This window comes from Ailuropoda melanoleuca, chromosome 1 (genome assembly GCF_002007445.2).
Source record: "Ailuropoda melanoleuca isolate Jingjing chromosome 1, ASM200744v2, whole genome shotgun sequence".
Classification (NCBI taxonomy): domain Eukaryota; kingdom Metazoa; phylum Chordata; class Mammalia; order Carnivora; family Ursidae; genus Ailuropoda; species Ailuropoda melanoleuca.
Genome location: NC_048218.1, coordinates 928906 through 956317, shown reverse-complemented (window position 1 = coordinate 956317; position 27412 = coordinate 928906).

Genomic DNA, 27412 nt, shown 5'->3' with positions numbered 1-27412 from the left:
ATGGGGCTTTGAGGTAAGTGCTAGAAAGAACCTGTTACAGAATTTGGGCTTTGGTTGAGTGATTTGGGGTTGTTTTTTGGCTTGGACAAGGTTAATGCTTTGTCTGTGTTCTGATGGGATGATGGCAAGGTCTTGTCATGATCCATCCTGGTCCCACTAGGGCCTGTGTCTGATTCACTCACTTATGCTCTGGGAGTGTGGTAGGAAGAACTTCTGGCTATTGTCCTTCAGGACTCCTTGCCCTGCTCCTGGGAGGCTTGTCCTTGTCCTTTATCCTCCATGGATATATCTGCCTGGGGCCTTGGGGAGATGTTTAACTTGGAGGTTGGGGGCTGCACAGATATCATAGCTTGCTTTCTGCTTGTGGAAGTTTAGAGACCTGAAGTTTGACAGTCATTGATTTTATTTTAGGCTCATTTTTCTTCGGCAATATAAGTCCCCCCCCCATTTCTGTTCCATGCTTTTGGGAGTTCCATGTGTTAATAGCTACATCCAGAGTTTTGTCCTAGTCTTGATCCTCCGGACTACTTCATATGTTTGCTTTCTCGTACCTGTGTCTCTCTTTCTGCTTAGGGTTATCTTGAAGGCATGGCTGTGGGTGGGAAGGAAGCCCTATAATCTGACCTGTGTTTACAGCTGAGCCCTCTTAATTGAGGAGTCTTTGTGGGCCTTTGCTTTTCAGAACATTTTCTACCTTTTATCTTACACTTCGGGTGCAGAAAGGGTGGCTTTTCCCACTAGGTGACCCCATGTTTTTGGACTGCCTCTAGATGCTTTCCTGTCTCTCTCAAGTTAGCCAGTTTTTGCCTAAGATCATCTCTTTCTGCAATGTGACATTATGACATTATGTTACCCGTAAGTGGGTAGCAGTCACTCCAACTGCATCTTTTTCCTTCTCCCTGAGCTGTGGTCTGCTTTCAGGTGATCATAGGAAACGCTTTGTAATGCATGACAGGGCTTTCTCATTACCAGCTGCCTGATAGTGGTTTTTATTATGGCATCACCCCTCTTCAGACAACCCATTTCGGTCTTAATTCATTTCTGTTGAAATATGTATTTAATGTTAGAGAATTTAAAAGAGGAAAATTTCTGATCTAAACCCTTCGTTCAGGAATTATCTGACCCCTTTTCTATTTCTCTGTTTCTTGACCACCTGGAAATGAAGCTATACACTTTTGGCAGCTTTCTAGTCCACCGTCATCACAAGGGCATAGCGTGGTAGTGCATCTTTCCTGCGTATAACTGTATTCTTGTTGGAAAATCAAGATTTTCCTGATTTCTTACAAGAAGGAAAAATGAAACACTTCAGTTTTTTGGGAATAAGGTGGGATATAAATAAGGTAAATAAAATTGATGAAGAAATGTTTCGAATCCAAATTGCAGTGATGTGGAAGAATCACAAGGGCACCACTCTTTGCCCTGTGGTAGCCAGGGCCTTGGGGCCCTTCCCTTCCTCTGAGTGTGGTTTTGCTTTGAAAGAAGGGGGATGTGAGGACCTGGCCTATATGTCTCTTGGGGCCATTGGAAGTGAAATGAGATGATTGACATGCAAACACATTTAATAGTAAAACTCTCTGGGTGGATAAGGCATTATTATTTCATCCTGAAGTACTTTGGTGGGATTAATAATTTATGTAGCACACTAAGTTCATCCTTTGAGGCCAAGTGCTCCTAATATAACGTACCCAAGCCAACCTTGAAAACGTAAAGCATTGCAGAGAGAAGAGGTTCAATGAGTTGGGTGTTTTTCCAGAGAGTTCTGAGCTCTTCATAATTATCCTTAAGTGATTAAGAAATGGTCCAAAGGGGCAGTACTTCATAGAGAGTGCAGTTTATAGTTAACCGTAGTATGACATAGCTAATAATTATCTATAATACAATTGACCCTGAACAGCATGGGCATTGGCGCTGACTGACCTCCCCAGCAGTTGAAAATCTGTGTATAACTTTTGACTCCCCCAAAACTTAACTGCTAATAGCTCACTCGTGACTGGAAGCCTGACCAATAACATAGCAGTCGATTTTTTAAAAAAAAATATTTTATTTATTTATTTGTCAGAGAGAGAGAGAGTATGCAAGCAGGGAGAGGGGCAGAGGGAAAGGGAGAAGCAGGCTCCCTGCCGAGCAAGGAGCCCAATGTGGGACTCGATCCCAAGACCCTGGGATCATGACCTGAGCCGAAGGCAGACTGACTGAGCCACCCAGGTGCCCCAACACAGCAGTTGATTAGCACATATTTTATGTGTTTTATGTATTATACACTGCATTCTTACAGTAAAGGTAGTGTAGAGAAAAGAAAATTATAAGATTAAGAAAATCGTAAGGAAAAAATCATTAGGAAAATACATTTACAGTACTGTACCGTATTTTTAGAGAAAAATTGTGCATAAGTGGACCTGCATAATTCAAACCCATGTTGTTCAAGGAAGGGTCAATTGAATTTAGTGTCCCACACTAGTTGTTTGAGTTTTCATGGAATTTTAAGCATAGGATATTTAAAAAAAATAGATTTTTTTAACAGAACCACATTGCTTACCAATGTTTTTCATAACTCCTTTTGATTAAACTGTTGGTACATTTTCTAGAATATATTACCTCATTAATTACACAGATAATGAAGTAGATTGTATTGCTTACTAAAAAATTGTTAATCTTGTGGTAGCCACACTTCTCTTGGTGTACTTAGGAATCTGAAAGTTTCAGTTTAATGGTTTTTTTTTTTTTAAAGATTTTATTTATTTATTTATTCAACAGAGAGATAGAGACAGCCAGCGAGAGAGGGAACACAAGCAGGGNTAGGAATCTGAAAGTTTCAGTTTAATGGTTTTTTTTTTTTTAAAGATTTTATTTATTTATTTATTCAACAGAGAGATAGAGACAGCCAGCGAGAGAGGGAACACAAGCAGGGGGAGTGGGAGAGGAAGAAGCAGGCTCATAGCAGAAGAGCCTGATGTGGGGCTCGGATCCCAGAACGCCGGGATCACGCCCTGAGCCGAAGGCAGACGCTTAACCGCTGTGCCACCCAGGCGCCCCTAATGGTTTTTTTTAAAAATTTTTTATTATGTTTAGTTAGTCACCATACAGTACACCCTTAGTTTTTGATGTAGTGTTCCATGGTTCATTGTTTGCGTAATGGTCTTTTCAAATGCATGTGTTATCCTTGTGGATTAGCATGGAGGCTGATATTGAGAGAAGGTATGTAATAGCCGCTTTTAGCTCAGGGCCCAGGAATGAGCGTCCATGTGAGCATCTGAGACCTTGTTTTCGCCACCCCCCTTCCCTACCTCCTGAAGCTCCCAAATCTGGACTCTAGCCCCCATATGGCATTCCCCCCTTCCCCTGACACAAGTGGATCCCCAGGGGCCTCTTGCTCTTGGACACGCCCCACATGGCACCCATTATTTTTTTCTCCTCCTCTGGGCATCATTGTATTTCTGGGCAAAGCTTCTCCTAGGCCAACAGTGATGCCCTGGAGCTGATAGAGTGTCCCTACTGCCTACTGCTCTTTGGCAAGGTCCCAAGAGATTCTCCTATGCTGACAACAGAGCACGGTTGAGGTGTGGCTCTATGCTTTACCGGATTTGCTGAGGCTAGCCTGGCTCTCAGGCCTTCCTTCCTTCAGGCTCAGAAGTAAATGCCTGGGAGGAGTGGGATGTGGGGTCGGTTTAGTGGGCAGGCACTGTGGTGCCTCAGAATACTCCCCACCTCCTCTCTGATGCTGGGGCTGAGGTGCTTGGTGAGGCCTGTCTGCCCGGTGTCAGATCTGATTCAAGTGGGCATACCCCCTCAGACAGTCCCTGGCTCAGCACATGAGACCCCAGCACCCACTGGGCAGAACACCAGTTGGAATGTCGAGCTGTAAGGGAGTCACAGTCCCTGTTGAACAGAGGATTAAATTTCACCCTGAGAGGGCAAGACTCTCTGATGAGTAGTCATGGTGCTCTCGGTTATGAACACCCCCAACAGTCAGGCTCAGGGCCAGTTGTGGTAGGCTCACTGCTTTGCCGCTGGAGGCAGACCTGGGACTCCAGCCCTCTTCTCAGCTCTGGAGCACTACAGGACGCCCCTGAGATCTGTGTCCTGTGGGCCTTCGGGATGCTCTGAAACCCTTTGAGGGGGTTGGTGAGGTCAAAACTGTTTTCATAAGGGTACTGAGCCGTTATTTCCTTTCTCATTGTGTTGACATTTGAGCTGATGACACAAAGCAGTAGAGGGTATAACTGCCGGCGCCTGAGCACCATCACGGCAGGGCTGCAAACTCTACTAATAGTCCTGGTGTCCTTTACCGCTGCCACTCGCATCTAAAAAGTCAACGTCGTTTAACGTTGTCCTTGATGAAGCAGTGAGAATTATTTTATTAAATCTTGAGCACATCTTTTTAATATTCAGAGAGACAGAATTGGAAGTTTGCATGAGGCACGTCTACAGATGGAATTACGACGATTATTCTGAGGAGAAGCACTAGGGCAGGTCTTGGATCGGGAGCTGAGCTAGCTCCTCTTCTCACGGAACACTGTTTTTTTATTAAGGAATAACTGATGGACAAACTATGGTTATTCAGACTTGTGCTTTTGGCAGGCAGTGTCTGAAAATGAACTAGTGAGCCTGCCACTTCAAAGGAGATAACTGTTTGTATTTGTTGCAACTGATAAAATTTGAGTTTTCAGTCAAAAATTAGAATTTTGAAAAATTTGTGTCTGCCGTGGTGGGCTTGACAGCTTCCTGTTACTTAAAGATGTTTCTGGATGAACTCAGTGGTTGATATTAACAAATGTGATTTTTTTTTTTACTTTATATATTTAAATGTGTTAATATTTGGGAGATCTGCATAACCTAGTGGACCAGTATTTTTAAAATGACTAAAACATGGTGTTAAAACAATTATGTATGGGCAAACTATCTGTTCAAGGCACAAGGTTGATAGATAATGGGCTTTAATATAATATAGTCCTAAAAGTTTATTGATAGGGTTTCAGATTTCACATTGCAACTAACCTTTAAGAAATGACCACTTGTCAAGTTTTGATGTTCTATCAAAGAAGAATGTCCCTAGTAATCTGATAAACTTATAAAACGCTCCTCCTGTTTCCAGCCACATGTCTGTGTGAGGATAGGTTTTCTTTACACACTTTAACCAAAACAATGTATCATAACAGATTGAATGCAGAAACAGATATGAAAATCCAGCTGTCTTCTATTAATCTTGACATTAAAGAGTTCCAGAAATTCTTCTCACTAATTTATTTTTGTTTTGGAAAATACAGTTATTTTTATAAAAAATGTTATTTTTATCATTATGTAATGTGTTTGTTATTCGTTGTAGATGAATTACTGAATAAATAATCTTGAAATCTCTGTGTGTTAATTTCATGTACTGTAAATATCAAAACAGATAGAACCCACTTAAAAAATACTTTGAGGAAAAGAAAGGGGTCCTGAGTCCAAAAAGTTTGAGAATGACTATTAGTGTCATAGGATGCTGTTGCTTGAGTAGAGATGCAGGAGGTTTGGTGAGAACTCAGAATGCTGATGAGATATTTAGCTGTCCCCAAACACTGAATAAGGGAGAAGACTGAGTTGTTTTTGTTTTTTTGTTTGTGAGTTGTTTTTTTGTTTTTAGATAAAAATTAATAGGAAAGTAGGCTCAACAGAAAGACTGACTTTGGAAAGAAATTGTCTGAAGGATTCATTTCAACTTTAATGTTGTAAATAATTTTAGAAATTAACATCGGAATTGGATTTTCAAGACAAAAGCCCTATAGGAGGTTCTGCTCTGTAATGAGAGATTTAGCCTGAACCGTTTTGTGAGTCAGCGAAATGTGTTAAGTACTAGTGTTATTAGGGGTCAGGGCCTCTGTGCTAGGTGCTAAGAAGGAGGTCAGAGGTAATGTAGATAGTTTTTCAGATCCTCAGGTTTTAGTTTGTTTGCTTGTTTATGTTTTCAGGAATTTATGAGGGAGAGAAGGTTGGTAGGACAAGATCTTAACTGAGATCTGCCTAAGAAAATAGACAGAGGGGACAGGGCAGCTGTGTAGAAGGGCCCTGTGCCAGAGGGAAGTGGGGCTGGCTAAGGAGGAGGGCAGGTTAGACCCTCTGGACAGGAATGTACCTTCATGGCCTGGTGTCAGGAAGCAGAGCTTTGTTGGCTAGCTCACTCACATTTACTGGGTGCCAGTGGATAAACAAAGGTAGAGAAGCCTACCTACAGGCACTGGGGAGGTCATTGTGGCTGGGCGAGCTATATATACAGGGAATTGCCCCTGTGGAAGTGTGGCGACATGGGGCCCATGTGTCTGGGGTTGGGGGGTGCCCTGTGCTCTTCCCTTCTGTCTCAGCATCTCTCCCTGGGTGGGAACTCGGGCTGCTTCCAGTGCTCTTTATGGAAAGAACAGTAAAGCTGCTTCAAATGGGAAGTGGGGAGTAGGGAATTCTGATTAACTGCATATCCCTTTCAGTTTCTAGACCATCATCAGAAAAAAATTTAAACCATAAGATTAAGTTTCTGATTTATTACCTAGAATATGTTAAATATGATTGAATCTTTCTAAAGACAGGAATCTGCAGAGCCTCGGGGCCTTGTTGACCATAGCATGTTAGTGATTACTGCTCTTTCCAGATCATCTGGTTTAGATGTCTTGTCTCAGAGCAGAAGTGCCTGCAGGGCCACACTGTCATTGTGAGTGGATCCTGTCTCCCCGTTCCTTGGGGGGTAGAAATGAAATCAGAGACCTGGCTTCTTGTCCCCACTATGGCAAGCTGTGTGTGCCTTTGGACTCTTTGAATGCCTGTGTCTCTTTCTGGAAACTGGGTGTTGATGAGGTTGTTGTTAGAGACCAATAGGAGGAGGGGTGTATAATTGAGATCTCTGCTGGGGTGGAGTGGAGGGAGGGCATTTTGAATTTCGGCTTACTGTCTCAATGCTATCATCAACCACCCTCCCATCCCACCACACACAGAATCTCTAGGATGAAGGAATAATGCACTTGCGGACAGTGACGTGGAATTATGAGCCTTTGGGTCATTTGGGAGAGCCCTGGTCTCTCGTGCCTGGGGACTTATTTTCTGATGCCCTCAAAAGTGTGGTTAGGTGATCCCTACCCTCTAATGTCTTTCATTTCCTTGGCGTATGAAGATTTTCCTCCATTTGTGGCCCATATTTGGGTTGCTACATAAAGCTCAGGGCTGTGGCAGGTGACGTTAATGAGCCAGCTGGTCTTTAAATAGCACAGCTCCTATAAACAGAATCACCTATTTTATAGCCTGATATTGAAGAAGATTGCTCACAGAGGATTCTGAATGGCTGGTAGAACATTAGAAAGGCAGTAAAATTCTCCTCACCCCGCCCCAGCCATGAGGCAAGACTGGCTGAAAACACACACACCACATCAGAGATACTTCCTTTGGGTTGGGCCAGAATCATTCCTCACAACGCATTAAACTCAGGTTGCATCAGAATGAAGAATGGCCAAGCCAAAATCTTCTCCTTGATTATTGGAAACTTAGTCATTTGTTCTCTGAGTCAGCTTAATGGCGTGTAATGTTCACATCACATTCTTTTGGGGCTGGGCCAAGAACCAGCATGCTTGCCAGCATTTCAGCAATGAGCTAATCAGCCTTTTGGCTCCCACATTCCCGGCCAAGAGCTTCATTGGAATTAATACTTTCACTGCAGCAGACTGGAGTCCTTACAAAGATTGTGCTTTCTTTTCCTGTGTCACATGCTGGCCCTTGCTTTCATCAAGTGAGCCCTGAACGTTTGTCCTTCAGAAAGCTTTCCCAGGTGAGGTTCTGAGATGTGATGCTAGGAATTCAACCCAGCAAATAGTTTATTGAAAAGCTGTATGCTGGTGGCTGCTGAGGATATAAATATGGGTGAGAAATGGCCCCCACCCCCAAGGAGCACGTAATCTATTGTGGGGGTGAACAATTTACAAACAGATACCTCCTCAGTACCATGAAGTGCCTGTTACACATTATCAGAAAAGCAAAGGAAGGTTGTGGAGCTTCGGAGTGGAGGGAAGAGAGGGATGAAAGAAGGCCTTCCAGAGGATGGCAATTTCAGCTTGATCTTGGAGACCATAGGATGGGGCTGGTGTGGTGTCTTTCCTGATCAGACAGGGTTCCTGCAAATGTGGGGTGACCCAATCAGGTGGAAGTCAGCCCCACGGGCAGTGAAAGAATTGACCTGAGGCAGAACAAAGGAGATAGAAGTTTATTGAATACACTGCAAGGCAGCAGTGGGCAGAACACCAAAGCTGACTGTCTGCCAAGAGGCAGTGGGTGGGGGCTGTATTTAAAGGGGGCAGGTGAGGAGGTATGGGACCGCAGGGAATTTTCCTTTTTTTGGTAACTCTGCCTGGTTGTAAGTGGCCCATTGGTTAGTTAGGGCCTACGGATATTTTGAGGTGGGTCACCTGATGGGCCTGTTTGTATTTAGCCAGGGGGTTGGAGTTGCTGTGGGCTTTTCTACGCTACTCACAGTTCCAGTGTTCAAGCCTGTTGCCCTAAAGCATCCTTTCCAGCTGGCACATAATAGGTGTGCAGTAAGTGATAGGTACTGTCCTTTTGTTGTCTAGACTTCTATTTTCTTTTCTTTTTTTTAATTTAAATTCAATTAGCTAACATATAGTACATCATTACACCATTAGTTTCAGACACAGAGTTCAGTGATTCATCAGTTGCATGTAACACCCAGCGCTCACCACATCAAGTGTCCTCCTTCGTGCCCATCACCCACTTTCCCCATCCCCTCACCCTCCTCCCCTCCAGCAACCCTTTGTTTCCTAGAGTTAAGAGTCTCTCATGGTTTGTCTCCCTCTCTGATGACTTCCCATTCAGTTTTCTCTCCCTTCCCGTGTGATCCTCTGTACTGTTTCTTATATTCCACCTGTGAGACTTCTGTTTTCTAATGAGCGCAATAGAAAAAAGTTGTCTTCCACATCTCTAGGGATTACCTTGTGAGGTCCAGGCGAAATGACATGCTAAGATTCCTGGGGAGCAGTGTGTGGGGAAGGCAGGTCCCTGGTGCCTGGTGCACAACGACCAAGACGTCTGAGCTGGGTGATGTCCAGCCTCCTCCTCTTCTGTTGCCACAGAACAGAGGAAACACCCTCTGTATGTAATTTGCAGAAGTTTGTAGTACACATCTGGTGAAAAAATGGGCTGTGGCTACATCTTCTGTCTCTGTCTCACTAATAAGACACTGTAAGTATGGAAACAAGCCGATTGTGACTTGTAAAAAGTGTTTAAAAAGAAAAAGTAAAAAAAAAAATCAGTTGAGTATTCTCAATAAATCTGTGCCGGAGCAGAAGTTTAAAAAGATGTGTAGAGGACTTTTTATATAACGGCTGTGTTGTATTCCCGTGCACATATATACCACAAGTGCCTGTTTGTTCAGCTGTTCTACCACTGATGGGTATTTGGAATGTTTCCAGTTTGGGGCTATGAAGAATAAAGCTTCTCTGTACACCTGAAACTAGTGTAACACTGTATGTTAACTAACTGGAATTAAAATTGAAACTTAAAAAAAAGACTAATGCTTCTCTGACTATCCTTGTAGTCTTGTGGCCGATGTGTCACACATGTCTCTTACATATTTACCCAGAAGTGGACCTGTTGCATCACAGGTATATTTATTTTTAGTAGACAAATGCCAGACAGTTTTTCATAGTGGTTGAACCAGTTTGTATCTAACCAACGATGAGTGTGAATTCAATTTCTCTACATCCTTGCCAGCACTTCCTGGTTTCTGTCTTTTTCACACTTTTCTGCAGGTTGTGTGGTGGCATCTCATTGTGGTTTTTATCTGCATTTTCCTGATCACCGATAACATAGGTTTTTTTTCTCATACCACCAAGGAATTCTCTGACAGCAGCTGGGTGTCTTACAATTCAATTCAATCCTGACACCATCTATCTGGGGATACCATCATATCCCATAGGTTAAGGGCTCAGTCCTTAACTAGGTTAAGACTGCCCAGTGCCCCCCGTCACTTTAGATGCCAATCAAAAGTCCAGGTTATTACTTGGTCTTCTGACGGGCTATAAATTGGAGGATTCCCCCCACCCCAACCTTGGGTTCAATTAGTTTGCTAGAATGGCTCATAGAACTCAGAGAAACATTTACTTACATGTACCAGTTTATCATAAAGGCTATTAAATAGGATTTAGATGAACAGACAGATAGAAGAGATGCATAGGACAAGGTATGTTGGAAGGGGCTCAAAGTTCGCATGCTTTCTGGGCATACCACTTTCACTACATCTTCAGATGTTTACTAACCTGGAAGCTCTCTGACGTCTGTCCTTTGGGTTTTGATGTAGGCTTTATTACCTAGGCACAGTTGATTAAATCATTGGCCGTTGGTGATTGAACTCAACCTCCAGGCCCTCTCTCCTCCTAGGAGATCCTACTCTCTAATCACATAATTGGTTCCCCTGGTGACCAGCCCTTTCCTTAGGTGATGTAGGGGTTTTTCAAAAGTCCCCACATTAACAGAACAAAAGGTACCTTGATCCCTTCATCATTTCAGAAAATTTAGAATTTTAGGATCTTTGCACCAGGATTGCCATGAAGACCTAGGATATCTATATTGTTATAGATATATCTTATTATAAATCACAGTATCGCAGTTGATAATGTTGAGCACTTCTTTTATGTTACTGTCCATTTGGAGGTCTTCTCTGAAGTGCCTGCTCAGGTCTCTTGCCCATTTGTGATTGTCTTTTTTTAAAAAAATTGATTTATAGTAGTTTTGAAATGTTGGGCTTAATTCTACCATCTTGCTGTTTGTTATCTTTTTGTCCCACATATTCTTTGTTCTTTTATTTCCTCTTTCTTGCCTTTATTTGACTTAATCAGGTATTTTTTATTCTATCGTTTTAATCTCAGATTCTTATTTATTCATTCTAGTGTTATCTTTTTAGTAGTTACTCAGGAGATTTCAATTCCATCATGACTTGTTATAAACTACTCTGATCTGGTCATATATTTTTTCTTCTGTGTGTGTTATATATCCAACATGGTATCATTTCTGTTTTAAGCAGTCGATATTTTAAAATATTTGTTCATATATTTATTCTTTATGGTGTTCTTCATTCTTTCCTGTAGTTCTGTGCTTGTATTTGGGAATATTTTCTTTTAGCCCAGAGAACTTCATGAAAGTACTCCTATAGTGCAGATCTATTCACAGCAAATTCTCTTGACCTTTGTCTGAGAACACATTATTTTTGTGCCTTTATTTTTGAAAAATATCTTTGCTGGGTATAGATTGTAGGTTGATGGTTGTTGTTTTGACATTCTAAGTATGTCAGCATTTTCACTATGTTTTTTATGTCTCTGGCTTTTATAGTGCTTGTTGAGAAATTAGCCTTTTGTTTTATTGTTGTTCGTATAAAAAGTAATGTGCTTTATTCTTTGCCGAATTTTAAGATTTTCTGTCTTTGCGCCTGTGCATGTGCTTGGGTTTCATATTTATCCTGTTTGGGGTTCTTAGAACTTTTTGACTTGTGTAGCGTCTTTAATCAGGTTTGGAAAATTCTCAGACGTTATTCATTCAAATGCTGCTACTTCCCTGTTTTTTACCCCATCTTTCTTATTACACATTCGTGATGCTTTCTCATCCTGTCCTACATATCTTTTATGCTCTGTAGAGTTGTTTTCATTCTTTTTTATATTTTTTTCTGCCTGAACCTCAATTTCAGATCCATGTTTCTGACAGTTTGAATATCTTCTTTTGGGTCTGTCTGAGTTTCCCTAACTGGATCTTTAGTTCTTGCTGCTTTACTTTTAAGACATCAAATAAGTTCTTAATTGCAGATGCTATGTTCTTCAATTACAGAATGTCCATTTTATTTGTACTTTTCTGTAGATTCCAAGACTGTTGAAATTATCTTTTCATCCATTTGTTCACCACTTCCTGTTTTAAAACATATTAATGATTTTTTCTTACCAAGTTTACTGAAGAATGATTTACATAAAATAAACTACATCCATTTAAAGTGTGTAACTGGTGAGTTTTGACAGTTGTGTACAACAACGTGAGACAGCATTTTCATCACCCCCAAAAGATTCCTTATGTTCCTTTACAGGCCATCCCTTGCTCTGCATCTAGGTTCCAGGAAAACACAGATATACTTTTTGTCATTTTAGAATAGTTTATGTTTTGCATTATGTGATCATGTACTGTGTACTCTTTTTCTCTCTGGCTTCTTTCACTCAGTGTGATAGTTCTGAGATTCATCCATGTTGTGGGTATTAGCACAGTGTTGAACAGCCATGTAAGAGTGGACAGCCTTGCCTATATGCTAGTCTTTCTTAGGAGGAAAGTATTCCATATTTCACCTTTAAGTATGAAGCTGGCTGTTGGTTTTTTGTAAGTGCCCATTATCAGGTTGAGAAAATTCATCTGTTCCTGTCTGAGAATTCTTATCATCAGTGGTTGCTGAATTTTGTCCAGTGTTTTTTTGTGTGCATCTATTGAGATAATCATTTGGTTTTTATTCTTTATTCTGTTATGTTGGAGGAGGTAATCAAGAGGACATGACCATGTGTTGACCCTTGAACTTCACTTGGGCAATCCATCGGATGCTCCTCACTCCCTCTCCTGTCCTTGGAATGTGTGCTCTGCCTCTTTGTTCCCATTGTGGGTGCTGTTCCAAGGACATAGCCTTGTTGAGTCCATCTGGATCGAATATATGACTGAATCCAGTTAAGGCCTCTATATACACTTTTAACTGGCGGGCGGACATGGAGATCTCCCTGTCCTATGGCTGCCCAAGACAGGCCTCATAAGGAAGCTCCCTTGCTTATTATACCTGCCACCTACCAGTCTGGAGTGGTTGGCCTCATCCTTTGCCCCTTTCTCTTCTGGGTATCCATATACAGGGGCCAGTTTGTGAACTATGTTTATGTGGTAAATTTCATTGAATGATCTTGAATGTTAAACCAACCTTGTGTTCTTGGAATAAACCTCATTTAGTTGTGATGTTTTATCCTTTTGAAATATTTCTGGGTTTGATTTGAGAATGTTTTAAGGATTTTAGTGTCTAGTTACATGAGGAGTATTGGTCTGTAGGTTTGTTTTCTCGTAATGTCTTCATTTGGTTTTGGTATCAAGATAATATTATCTCATAAAATGAGTTCAGTGCTCTGTCTTCTGTTTTCTGGAAGAGTTTGTGTAGAATCAGTATTATTTTTTTCTTAAATGTTTGGTAGAATTCACCTGTGTAGCCCTCTGAGCGTAGTGTTTTTAACTAGGAATTGACTTTATATAATAGATCTGAGCCCATGTAGGCTCTCTGTTGCTTCTTGAATGAACTTTCATCATTGTCTTTCAAGGAATTTTACCAATCTTTCCAAGTTGTTGAATTTGTTGGCTAAAGTTGTTTAGGATATTCTTTTATTATTCATTTATTGTCTACAGGACCTGTAGAGAGAATTCTTTCATTCTTGATATTGATGATTTATGTTCTCTTTATTTTTTTTATCTTGATCATTCTAGCCATGAGTTTATTATACATTTATATATTTTGTTGATCTTTTCAAAGAACCAACTTTCAGCTTAGTTTATTTTCTCCAAGTCTGTTTTAAATTTTGTTGATTTCTGGGGCGCCTGGGTGGCACAGCGGTTAAGCGTCTGCCTTCGGCTCAGGGCGTGATCCCGGCGTTGTGGGATCGAGCCCCACATCAGGCTCCTCTGCTATGAGCCTGCTTCTTCCTCTCCCTCTCCCCCTGCTTGTGCTCCCTCTCTCGCTGGCTGTCTCTATCTCTGTCGAATAAATAATTAAAAAAAAATCTTTAAATTTTGTTGATTTCTACTCTTTATTATTCCTTTCCTTCAACTTACTTTGGGTTTACTTTGCTCTTTTTTTGTTTTAAGCTCCTTTGAGGTAGAATCAAAGGCCATTGTTTAGAAACCTGTAGTTTGTCCCTGAACTTGAGAGTGGCCTTCCTGGATTCTTGATTTAGATACAAGTCCCTATCTTTTCAGTCCTGAAGTTTCAACCAACTAAAGATTTTGAGCTCTGCCATAAACTGAGTGGTGTAAAATCTGGTAAGACTTGATGGGTAGATGGACTGGGGACTGTTGAAGGCCCTTTTCCTTTCATGTGACTCTGTCCTCTAACACCTGGAGACATGGGAAGAGATGTCAGTCCATCTTGCTGCCGAGTCCCCTCACCTTTTTCACAGTCCCAGAACTCAGCAGTTGTTTGGTGGGGGGAACAAGCCTTGTCTTTTGGGACCCTTAGTTTCAAGTCTGTTGAAGCCCCTGTGACTGCAAAGAAGTTCTGTTGGTTTTCTTTCCTCCCATAGAATCCCTTAGTTTAGACCAAGCCTGATTCTTAGCCAATGTTCAGAATTAGTTGCTTATTTTTAGCTTATCTAGAAGGACTCTTCCTTGTGTAGAATTTTAATTCATATAGTCTTCATTGTTCTGATGGTTTTAGAAATAATAGTTGTTGCAGTTTATCATTTAAAAAATAATCTGCTTGTTCCATTGATAGTGTTGCCCTGCTCTGACCTACAACATTCTACTTGAAGGCAGAATTCCCCTCCCCCACTTTGATAAATCAAATGCATCTATTTTAAGTGTACAGTTTAATGAATTTTGACATTTGTATACTGCAATGTAACTACCACCACAGTCAAGATATAGAACATCATCCCCAAAGGTTCATGTAATAGTACAGTGTGTACTGGCTTCTTTTTTGTGTTTGGCTTCTTTCTTTCAACATCTCTGTTTTTGAGCTTAATCCATGTTGTGGTGGATATGTTTTGTTCCTTTTTATTGCTAACTGGTATTCTGTTGTATGGTATATTGGTTTACTTGTCTCTTGATAGACATTTGGATTGTTTCTAGTTTTGACTATTATCAATAAAGCTGCTGTGAACACTTGTGTACATGTCTTTTGTGTGGGAATATGTTTTCATTTCTCTTTGGTAAATAGGGAGGCTAGGTAGTATGGTCAGTACTATAATAAGTGGTTTTATAAGGATCTGCCAAACTGTTTTCTAACGTTCTTGAATGATTTTTACACTCCCTCTAGCCATATATGAGAGTTCCAGTTTACTGCCATTTGTTTCTACGTTGGTTATTTTCATTTTATTTTAGCCATTTTATTAGATGTATATTATATTTCATTGTGATTTTAGTTTTTCTTTTCCTGAGGACTAATGATGGCAAGCCCCTTTTTCATATGCTCCTTTAGCTGGTTTGTATGTCTTCTGTGATGTGTCTGTTGAAATATTTTGGTATTTTTTAAAATTGGGCTGTTGTTTCTGTATTGAGTACAGAAGTTCTTTGTATATTCCGAATATTAGTCTTTTTTCAGACATGTATTTGAGAAATATTTTTTTTTGTTCTATTACTTGCCTTTTCATTTTGTAACAAGTGTCTTTCAGATAGGAGAATTTTAAAGTTTTGGTGGAATATAAATGACCATTTTCCTGCTTTGATTGGTATATTGCTTTTTTTTTTTTTTTAAAGGTATCAAAGAAATCCTAGTCTACCCCAAGGTCAGAAAGATTTTCTCCTTTACTTTAGTCTAGAAGTTTTATGGATTTAGCTTTTATATTTCAGTTAATTGTTGTGTATGGTGTTAGTTAAGAATCCAGATTCATTTTCTTTTTCTTCATGTGAATACCCGGTTCTTCTGATATAGTTTGGGTCCTTTCCCTGTTGAAATGCTTTGGCAACTTTTTTTTTTTTTAAGATTTTATTTATTTATTCGACAGAGATAGAGACAGCCAATGAGAGAGGGAACACAAGCAGGGGGAGTGGGAGAGGAAGAAGCAGGCTCATAGTGGAGGAGCCTGATGTGGGGCTCGATCCCATAACGCTGGGATCACGCCCTGAGCCGAAGGCAGACGCTTAACCGCTGTGCCACCCAGGCGCCCCGAAATGCTTTGGCAACTTTATCAAAATCAGTTGATCATACATGCTTGGGGCTATTTTTAGACCCTATTNAAATTCTTTCCTTTCCCTGTTGAAATGCTTTGGCAACTTTTTTTTTTTTTTAAGATTTTATTTATTTATTCGACAGAGATAGAGACAGCCAATGAGAGAGGGAACACAAGCAGGGGGAGTGGGAGAGGAAGAAGCAGGCTCATAGTGGAGGAGCCTGATGTGGGGCTCGATCCCATAACGCTGGGATCACGCCCTGAGCCGAAGGCAGACGCTTAACCGCTGTGCCACCCAGGCGCCCCGAAATGCTTTGGCAACTTTATCAAAATCAGTTGATCATACATGCTTGGGGCTATTTTTAGACCCTATTCTCTCTCTTCTATAAGCCTATTCTTATGTTGATAATATCATACTGTACTGATTACTGGATATTTGAAATCAGGTAAATTTTTTTTTCTTTTTAAAAATTCTGATTTTATTAATTTGATGCTCTCTTTATTTTATTTTATTTTTTTTTTTTAAAGATTTTATTTATTTATTTGACAGAGATAGAGACAGCCAGTGAGAGAGGGAACACAAGCAGAGGGAGTGGGAGAGGAAGAAGCAGGCTCATAGCAGAAGAGCCTGATGTGGGGCTCGATCCCGCAACGCCGGGATCACGCCCTGAGCCGAAGGCAGACGCTTAACCGCTGTGCCACCCAGGCGCCCCTGATGCTCTCTTTAAAGCTATGTTCATTTAGACATTTTTTGAACCTTACTTTTTTTTTTTTTAAATTATGTTCAGTTAGCCACTGAAACCAGGTAAATTAAGTCCTCCAACTTTGTTCTTTTNAAGCTATGTTCATTTAGACATTTTTTGAACCTTACTTTTTTTTTTTTAAATTATGTTCAGTTAGCCACTGAAACCAGGTAAATTAAGTCCTCCAACTTTGTTCTTTTTCCAAATAGTTGTGACTATCCTAGGTTTTTGCATTAATTTTTTTTTTCTAGAATCAGGCTCTCAACTTCTAAAAATTTTGCTAGGATTTTGATTGAGATTACTTCGCACCTATGTATCAATTCAAGGAGAATTGACACCTAAACAATAGTGAATGCGCCAACCAATTCAAATTATAATCTCTCTTTGTATTTGTTTTTTATTATTTTTTTAAAGATTTATTTATTTGAGAGAGAGAGAGAGAGAGAGAGAGAGAGGAGGATGGGCGAGGGGCAGAGGTAGAGGGAGAGAGAAACTGAAGCAGACTCTGTGCTGAGCATGGAGCTAGAGGTGGGGCTGATCTCATGACCCTGAGACCACGACCTCAGCCGAAACCAAGAGTCGGAGGCTTAACCAACTGTGCCACCCAGGTGCCCCATAATCTCTCCTTTTATTAAGTTTTTAATTTCTTTTGGCAATATCTTGAAGTTTTCTTCCAGTATACAAATCTTGCACGTATTTTCTTAAATTTATCTCCTCAAATGTTTCATGGTTTTGGATGCTATTATAAATGGTAGTTTTAGGAGATTTTCATTTTTTTTGTTTGTTTTAAATATTTATTTATAATTTATTGGAGAGAGAGAGAGAGAGAGAAAGAGAGAGAAAGTGAGCAGGGGGAGGGGCAGTGGGAGAGGGAGAAAGAGAATCTCAAGCAGACTCCCTGCTGAGTGTGGAGCCAATGCAGGGCTTGATATCATGACCCTGAGGTCATGACCTGAGGTGAAATCAAGAGCAGGTCACTTTAGCCACCTGAGCCACCCTGGTGCCCCAAGAGATTTTCATTTCCAATTGTTAGCTAATGTATAGTTGTTTTGTTTTGTTTTTGCTCTTTTTTTTTGCTTGTATATTGAACTTTTATCCTCAATTTAGGTAAAGTCACTTATTAGTTTTAATAACCTTTTCCCCTATGATCTTGTCATCTGCAAATAAAGATAGTTTTACTTACTGATTTCCACTTTGTATACCTTTCATGTATTTTTTCCCACCTTATTGTCTAGGACCTCCAATATAAAATTGAATAGCAGTGGTGAGAGTGGATCTTCTTTCCTTGTTCTTTAACTTAGGGGTAAAGTGTTTAGTTATTCACCATTAATTATAATGTTAACGGTAGGTTTTTCATAGATCACTTTATCAGGTTGAGGAAATGCCCTTCTCTTTCTTCTTTCCTAAATTTTTAATATTTTTATCATGAATATTTGTTGAAATTTGTCAAATGCTTTTTCTTTCTTTATTGAAATAGTCATAGGTTATTTTTCCTTTGTTCTGTTAATATTTTAAATTGCATTTGGTGACTTTTGGATATTAAAACAAATTTTCATTCCTAGGTTGAACACCACTTGGTTCTGATGGATTTTTGAAAATGTATGTATGTATGTATCCATCTGTCTTCCTGAGTTTGATTTGCTAATACTGTTAAAAGGACTTCTATATCTGTGATCAAGAAGGAAAAATTGTTCAGTTTTCTTTACTTGTGCTATCTGTACCTGGTTTTGTGATGGGATAAAGCTGATCTCATTAAATGTATTGGATGGTATTTCTTCCTCTATTTTTTGAGAGTTTATATTGAATCGTACTATTTGTTTCTTAAATTTTTGATATAATTTATCTAGGCTTAAAGTTTTCTTAGAAGATTTTTAATTAATAACTAACTATAGAGTTTGAGTGAAAACTTGAAACATTAAAAAAAAAAAGAATTTAGCCTTTTAAACCTTTTCAGATTTTTGTGTCCTGAGTCAGTTTTAGCATTTCATGTTTTGTAAGGTATTGATTTTTTCTAAGTTATCAATTTCAGTGACAAAATTTCTTCTTATATTGCATAATTATCTTTTTCATTATCGTAAGATCTGTAATGATGTTTCCTCTTTCACTACTGAAAGTTGTAATACATGTTTTTTCTCTTTTCTTGATCAGTTTAGCTTGCAGTTAATCAGTTATAGTGACTTTTTCAAATATATAGATTTTGCTTTTATTGATTTTTCTCTGTTTTGCCTGGTTTTCTTTTTATTGATTTTTGTTCTTAAATTTATTATTTTCTTCCTTCTACTCACTTTGGATATACTTTGCTGTTATTTTTCTAGCTTTTTAAGGTAGAAGCTAAGATAGTTGATTTTGGATTTTTTTCTCATATGATATTAGGATTTAGACCGTATATTTCCCTCTAAACACTGCTTTAGCTGCATCCTGTGTATTTTTTAAACTTTTATTTTGAAATAATTATAGACTCATAGGAAGTTGCAAAAATAATATAAAGAATCGTGTGTATCCTTCATGCACTTTCCCCCAATGGCAGCATCTTATATAACTGTAGCACAATATCAAATTCAGGGAATTGACATTGAAATATTGATATATTGACATTGATACAGTGTTACTAGACCATAGGCATTATTCAACTTTCATCGTATTTTTACTTTTTTATTTTTTTTATTTTTTTGGATCACGCCCTGAGCCAAAGGCAGACGCTTAACAACTGAGCCACCCAGGCGCCCTGTCATCGTATTTTTATTTATTTATTTATTTATTTATTTATTTATTATTTTTTTTAAAAGATTTTATTTATTTATTCGACAGAGACAGAGACAGCCAGAGAGAGAGGGAACACAAGAAGGGGGAGTGGGAGAGGAAGAAGCAGGCTCATAGCGGAAGAGCCTGATGTGGGGCTCGATCCCATAACGCCGGGATCACGCCCTGAGCCGAAGGCAGACGCTCAACCGCTGTGCCACCCAGGCGCCCCTCTGTCATCGTATTTTTATTTTTATTTTTATTTTTTTTTTTTTTAAAGATTTTATTTATTTATTCAACAGAGATAGAGATAGCCAGCGAGAGAGGGAACACAAGCAGGGGGAGTGGGAGAGGAAGAAGCAGGCTCATGGCAGAGGAGCCTGATGTGGGGCTCGATCCCAGAGCCGGGATCACGCCCTGAGCCGAAGGCAGACGCTTAACCGCTGTGCCACCCAGGCGCCCCCTGTCATCGTATTTTTAAACTGCATATTTCTGTGTGTGTGTGTGTGCATGTGTGTGTACAGTTTTATGAAGTTTTATTCCTTGTATAGATTTGGGTAGTCACCACCACAGTCAAGACACAAAATTGTTTCCTCACTACGAAAACTTTCTGTACTTCCTCTTTGTATTCATGCTCATTCTCCATCCCACCCCTTGTCCCTAACCCTTGGAAACTACTAATCTGTTCTCTATCTATATCATTTTGTTATTTTGAGAATGTTATATAAGTGGAATCACATAATATGCCTCCTTTAGGGATTAGCCTCCTACCCCCACCCAAATATAATGTTCTTGAAGTATTTTCAGATTGTTGCAGGCATCAGTCATTTTTCCTTTGTATTGCAAAGTAGTATTACATTGTATGGATGTACCAGATTTTGTTCAACCATTTACTCATTGAAGGGCATTTGGATTGTTTCTAGTATTGCTCTTAAGAGTAAAGCTGTTTTGAACACTCATGTACAGGTTTGTGTGTGTGTGTGTATGAACATAAAATTTCATTTTCTGGGACAAATGCCGCTGAGTACAACTTCTGAATCATGTAATGCTTGCAGGTTTAATTAGAAGTGCCAAACAGTTTTCCAGATTGGCTGTATCAGTTTACATTACCATTGGAAATTTATGAATATCCCACATTTTTACTGCCTTGTATGTTCATTTTCAGTCAGTTTAAAATATTTTCTTAAATTCCTTTTAATATCTTCTTTGTTTCCTGGGTTTTTTAGAAATGTGGACTTTTATTTACAAATATTTAGAGTTTTTCTAGATACTCCTCTTGCTGATTTCTAATTTAATTTTTTTATAGTCAAAAATATACTTTGTATTATTTCGAATTTTTTCTTGTTCACTTGAAGTTAGTTTGTATTCTTTAGTTATTGGCTGCAGTGTTCTAAAACTTTCAGTTAGGACAATTGATTGGTGGTATTAAGTCTTCTATTCTCTTATTGATTTCATATCTACTTTATATAGTACAGAGAGATGTGTTGCCTTATTTCTACTTTTAATTCTGTCAATTATTGTGTGCGTCCGTATGTAGGATCGGTGTGTCTTAATAGATTGACATTTTATCATTATGAGATGTCCTTCTTTCTCTCTGGTTAGTGTTTGTGTGATAGAAAAATATCTTTTTCCATTCTTTTTCTTCTGCCAGATTTATGTCTGTATCTGTTTTTTAAGATTTAAAAAATTTACTTATTTTAGAGAGAGAGAGCAGGGGAGAGGGACAAGCAGACTCTACGCTGTGTGCAGAGCCCAACGTGGGGCTCAATCCCATAACCCTGAGATTATGACCTGAGCCGAAATCAAAAGTTGGATGCTCAACCAACTGAGCCACCCAGGCACCCCAATTTGTGTCTTTATTTTTAAAGTGGGTTTTCTTTTTTTTTTCTTTTTTATTATGATATGTTAGTCACCATACAGTACATCATTAGTTTTTGATGTAGTGTTCCATGATTCATTGTTTGTGTATAACCCCCAGTGCTCCATGCAATACGTGCCCTCCTTAATACCATCACTGGGCTAGCCCATCCCCTCACCCCTCTCCCGTCTAAAACCCTCAGTTTGTTTCCTGGAGTCCATAGTCTCTTGTGGTTCACTTCCCCCTCTGTTAACCCCCCCTTCATTTTTCCCTTACTTCTCCTAATGATCTCCCTGCTATTCCTTATGTTCCACAAATGAGTGAAACCATATGATAATTGTCTTTCTCTGCTTGACTTATTTCACTTAGCATAATCTCCTCCAGTTCCACTCATGTTGAAGCAAATGTTGGGTAATCACTCTTTCTGATGGCTGAGTAATATTTCATGGTATATATGGACCACATCTTCTTTATCCATTCATCTGTTGAAGGGCATCTCGGCTCCTTCCACAGTTTGGCTATTGTGGACGATGCTGCTATGAACATTGGGGTGCATATGGCCCTTCTTTTCACTATGTCTGTATCTTTGGGGTAAATACCCAGTAGTGCAATTGCTGGGTCATAGGGTAGCTGTATTTGTAACTTTTTTTTTTTTTAAAGATTTTATTTATTTATTTGACAGAGATAGAGACAGCCAGCGAGAGAGGGAACACAAGCAGGGGGAGTGGGAGAGGAAGAAGCAGGCTCACAGCGGAGGAGCCTGATGTGGGGCTCGATCCCATAACGCCGGGATCACGCCCTGAGCCGAAGGCAGACGCCCAACCGCTGTGCCACCCAGGCGCCCCAGTATTTTTAACTTTTTGAGGAACCTCCACACTGTTTTCCAAAGTGGCTGTACCAACTTGTATTCCCACCAACAGTGTAAGAAGGTTCCCCTTTCTCCACATCCTCTCCAACATTTATTGTTTCTTGCCTTGTCAATTTTTGCCATTCTAACTGGTGTAAGGTGGTATCTCAATGTGATTTTGGTTTGAATTTCCCTGATGGCTAATGATGTTGAACATTTTTTTCATGTGTCTGTTAGCCATTCTTATGTCTTCATTGGAAAAGTGTCTGTTCATATCTTCTTTTTTTTTTTTTCATATCTTCTGCCCATCTTTTTATTTGATTATTTGTTTCTTGGGTATCGAGTTTGGGTATAGATCTTGGATACCAGCCTTTTATCTGTAGTGTCATTTGTAAATATCTTCTCCCATTCTGTGGGTTGCCTCTTTGTTTTGTTGACTGTTTCCTTTGCTATGCACAGCTTTTCATCTTGATGAAGTCTCAAAAGTTCATTTTTGCTTTTGTTTCCCTTGCCTTTGGAGACGTGTCATGAAAGAAGTTGCTGTGGCCAATGTCGAAGAGGTTACAGCCTATGTTCTCCTCTATGATTTTGATGGATTCTGGTCTCACATTTAGGTCTTTCATCCATTTTGAGTTTATATGCTTTTTTTGTTTCCTTGTAGGTCTAGTAACCTTAATGGGATGGTAGACGTCATAAATATTACAGTTAGTGTCTGGATTTTGACATTTTTTTACAAGAGTGTTGGACTTTGTTCTTTCAGGCAAATGGGTTACTTGTAGATTGACTTGATATTTGTTAATGTTTAATTTTAAGTTTTTTGGGTTGACTGTAGAGTATCTTTTACTCTAGGGCTAATTTAGCCCCATTATTGAGCTGCAGGCTTTCTGCAGTCTCTGTTTATTGCTGTGGTGGTTCAGCTGGGGCTCTCAACTCAGGCTGGTCAAACTATGTCTCTTGATGCTTTGTTGAGCAATGAGAATTGTTTAGCTTATAATTCTCTGGTCAATTTTTCCTCACCTCATTGACTTTCTCATGTTGCTTTGGACTCGGCAACAGATGAAGGGGACTCCCATGCAGATTTTTGGAGCTCTTTTTATGAGAGGCTCTTCTCTTCAGAGCCTCTCTGCATATCTCCTCTTCATAATCTCCAACTGCCTCAGCCTCCCTGAGCTCTGACATGTTTCACCAACTCAGTATGCCGTGATGTTCTGCTTGGGTTCCCCACTTTGCCATGCAGTCTGGAAAGTGCTTTAACTAAGAAAGTCAAGGCAATTATAAGGCTTTTGACAGTTTTTTGCGGACTGTTGTCTGAAATTAGTTGTTTCATATGTATTTTTTTTCCAGTTTTCTGATTGTTCTCAGACAGAGGGTAAGTCTTACCCAGTTAATTCTTTATGGGGAGAAGCAAAGTTCTCTTTCCTTTTTAAAAAAAAAAATTTAAAAAAAATTTTTAAATCGTAAAATACACATAACAAAATTTACTATCTTAATTATTTTCAAGTGTACAGTTCAGTGATATTAAGTGTATTCACAGAGCTGTGCAACCATGACCACCGTCTATCTCTAGAATTCTTTTTATCTTGCAAAACAGAAACTCTATACCCATTAAATAATAACTGCCCATTTTCCCCTCACTCTGAACACGTGGAAATGACCATCCTACTTTCTGTCCCTATAAATGTGGCTACTCTAGGTACTTCATATAAATGGAATCATACAGAATTTTTCTTTTGTGACTGGCTTATGTCACTTCCTTTTATTTTTTAGGAAAGTATATCATTTGGTCTTTGTAATGTTAAGATGAAGGTTTGCAATACTCAGAATGTTTAAGCCAACAGCTGATAATGGTAGAGTGGGAGGAAGATATGTTGGTGTGGTTTTTAAATTTGTTTATTTTTTTGGTTGGGAATAGACTTTTGTTTTTATTTCATAGCTTGACATGTACTTAACCTCATGTAAGATTTTTTAAAAATATTAAGAATGAAGAATTAAACTATAGTACTGCCCACTCATATTCTTTTGGCTTAAAGGACATTGTATGTTCACTGAATTCAGTGATTCTCTGTTTCTCTTATAAGTTAAACTTACGTCTTTCCCTGCAGGTGACACCATCAGGACTGCCTAAGTTTCATTAATTCTTATCTCTTAGTTACATATACTTCTGCAGGACCTTATTTTCAAAAAACTTTAATGTAAAGAGCTTTGTTGATTCTCCTGATTGTCCTCTTTAAGACTTAATATCACCTCCCTGAGAATTATGTCCTGATATCCCATCCAGTATAGAATTTGCCATTCCACTGTAGTATTCTATATATTTGTCTATGATCCCCTGTTAAAATCCAATGTACTTATTATGTTTATGTCTCTCCCTACAAGTCCTATTCTCTAGATCTCCTTATTTTGCTATATCTAATCCAAAGTAGAGATTAATTTAGGGAAGAAAAGGCATCATTATCCTCAATTATAGTTGAAGTGAGTGACTCACCAAATCTCAGGTCTACATTTATTGTCTCTAATGCCTTCCTGTTCTTTCTTGAACCTACCGCATCTGGATATTCCCTATTATTTCACAAAAACAGCTTTGTCAGAATCACCGAAGACTTCTTTGACTTTGCCAAATCCAGTGGTCAAGTTGCAGTCTTCATCTTACCTGGCTTGTCAGCAACATTTGAATCCAGGTTTTTGCTCTTTCCTCCTTCCTCCTAAAAACATTTTTCTTTATTTGGCTTCTAGGACACACTTCTGTCCTAACTTTTCTCTTAGCTCTCAGACTGCTTCTTCTCAATATGTTTTTGCTGGCTCCTTCCCATATCCCAGTCCTCATTGGAGAGCCCAGAGCTTACTCGTCTCTTTCTACCTCATTCCCTTAGTGATCCCACCTGGTTTCATGGCTTTAAATACCACCTCTAGATTTTAAGTATATCTTTCCAGCCTGAACCCCAGGCCCCAAACTCCAGGCTCATATTCATCTGCCTCCCTAACACTGACATTTGGCTCTATCATGGGCATTTCTTACTTCATATTTGAAAAACAATTCAATCATCATTCTTTCCCCCTACCTTACTCTTTCCTCAACTTTTTCTTTATCTGTTGGTGGCAACTCTATTCTTCCACTTGTCAGGCTAAACCCCTGGGAATCATCTTTGATTCCTTGCTTTCTCTCATGCCCCATGTCTAATATATCTGCAAATTTAGCCTGGCCTTTCTTCACAATATATCCAGGATTTAACTACTTCTTACCACCTCTACTGCTGTCAGCCTGGGCCCAAGCCACCTTTATCTTTCACTTGGATAATTTCATTAGCCTTTTAACAGGTCTCCTTTTGCTTCGTTTTTGCCTAGTTACAGGTGATTATCCCCACAGTGGCCAGAATGCTCTTTCTAGAAATGTAGATCAACTTCCCTTTCTGGGAAGATGGAGTTGATGTGCTTTTCCCCATTCTCCCACTAAGTAAAACTAAAGACCTTGGACATTATATATAAAACAAATGCAGACTCTGATGATGAAAAGAAAGACTAGCTAGGGGCCTCAGAATATAAGGAATGACATGATAGTGAATTCTCTGAGTGTTCTTCTTGTCTTAAATATCTTAGCCTCGAATTTGAGAAGATGGTAACACATAAATACCAATGGGTGCAGAAAACAAAAACAAAAACAAAAAATGCAACAGAAGCATGCTTCCTTAGCCAAAGGACCAGGAAAGAGACAACCTAGCAAAACAGAAAACTTTTAGACAATTACTGCTCTACTCCAGTTCTTTCCTTTTCTTCTGGGACTCTGATGACATGATTATTGTATTTTTCACAAGATAGAAGAGAATACTTACCAATTCATCTTATAAAGTTATTATTGCCTGGATATTAAAACCAGAAAAAAAGACATTAAAAAACAGACCAACATCCTTTATGGATATAGATGCAAAAATCCATAGCAAAATATTAGCAAACAGAATTCAGCAATATATACGAAGAATTGTATAATTTCAGGGATGCAAGTCTGCCTCAATATTTGAAAGTCAGTGTAATATACCATATTAACAGGCTAAAGAAGAAAAAGTAAATGATCATATCACTCAATTTAATGAAACATTTGACAAAATCCAACATCATATAAAGACTGTCAGAAAACCAGGAATAGAAAAGTTACTCAACTTGATAAATAGCATCTGCAAAAACCTACAGCTAACATCATACTTAAAATGAAAGACTGAATAATCTCTGCCTAAGAACAGTAACAGGACAAGGATACGTGTTCTTATTCCACATGGTGCTGGGAGTTCTAGACTATGCAGTAAGACAAGGCAAAAAAATAAAAAGCTTACAGATCAGAAAGGATGAAATAAAATTGTCCATGTCTGCAGATGGCATGATTATGTAGAAAATCCCAAGGAATTTACAAAACAAAAACAAAACAAACTAGAATTAATAAGTGAGTTTAGCAGTGTTGCATAGTATAAGATAAACACACAAAAACCAGCTTATTTTTGTGTGTTATTATTAATGAACATGTGGACACCAAAATTATAGTTCCTGAAAAATAAACACATAGGTGTAAATCTAACAAACATTTATAGAACTTTTATACTGTAAACTACAAAACCCTGATGAAAGAAGAAAAGTAGATCTATCTAAATAAATGGAGAGACATACCATGTTCATGGATTGGAAAATTCAACATAGTAAACATGACAGTTCTCCCCAAATTGTTATACAGGTTTAATGTAAGTTCTATTACAATCACACAGCAAAATTTTTTATGGAGATACACAAGCTGATTATAAAAGACATATGGAAAATAAAGGAACTAGAATAGCTAAAACAAATTTGAAAAGAAAGAATGAAGGGGAGGGGTCAGTCTGCCTAATTTCCAGATTTTATAGCCACCATAACCAAAACTATGTGGTATAGACAGAAAGATAGACATTGAGATCACTGGAACAGTGCAGGGAACCTAGTGTAGAAAGTAGTATAGAGAATCACACCAATATGCCCAAATGAATTTTGAGAGATTATCTTCTCAAGTGATTTTGAGAATTGAAAAAATGCTTCAAAGGAGAAAGAATAGCCTTTCCAACAAATAGTGCTGGAGCAATCAAACATCCATAAGCAAAAAATGACCGTATATAAATGACCTCACAGCTTATATAAAAATTAACTTAAAATGTATCACCAACTCAAATATAAAAATATAAGACTTAGAAAAAAATAGAACAAATGTTTTCATTTTAGAGCGAAGGTTGAGCAAAGAGTACTTAGACTTGGCACCAAACATCATCTTTAAGAGAAGAAGTAATAAATTGGATTTCATGAAAATTAAAAACTTTTT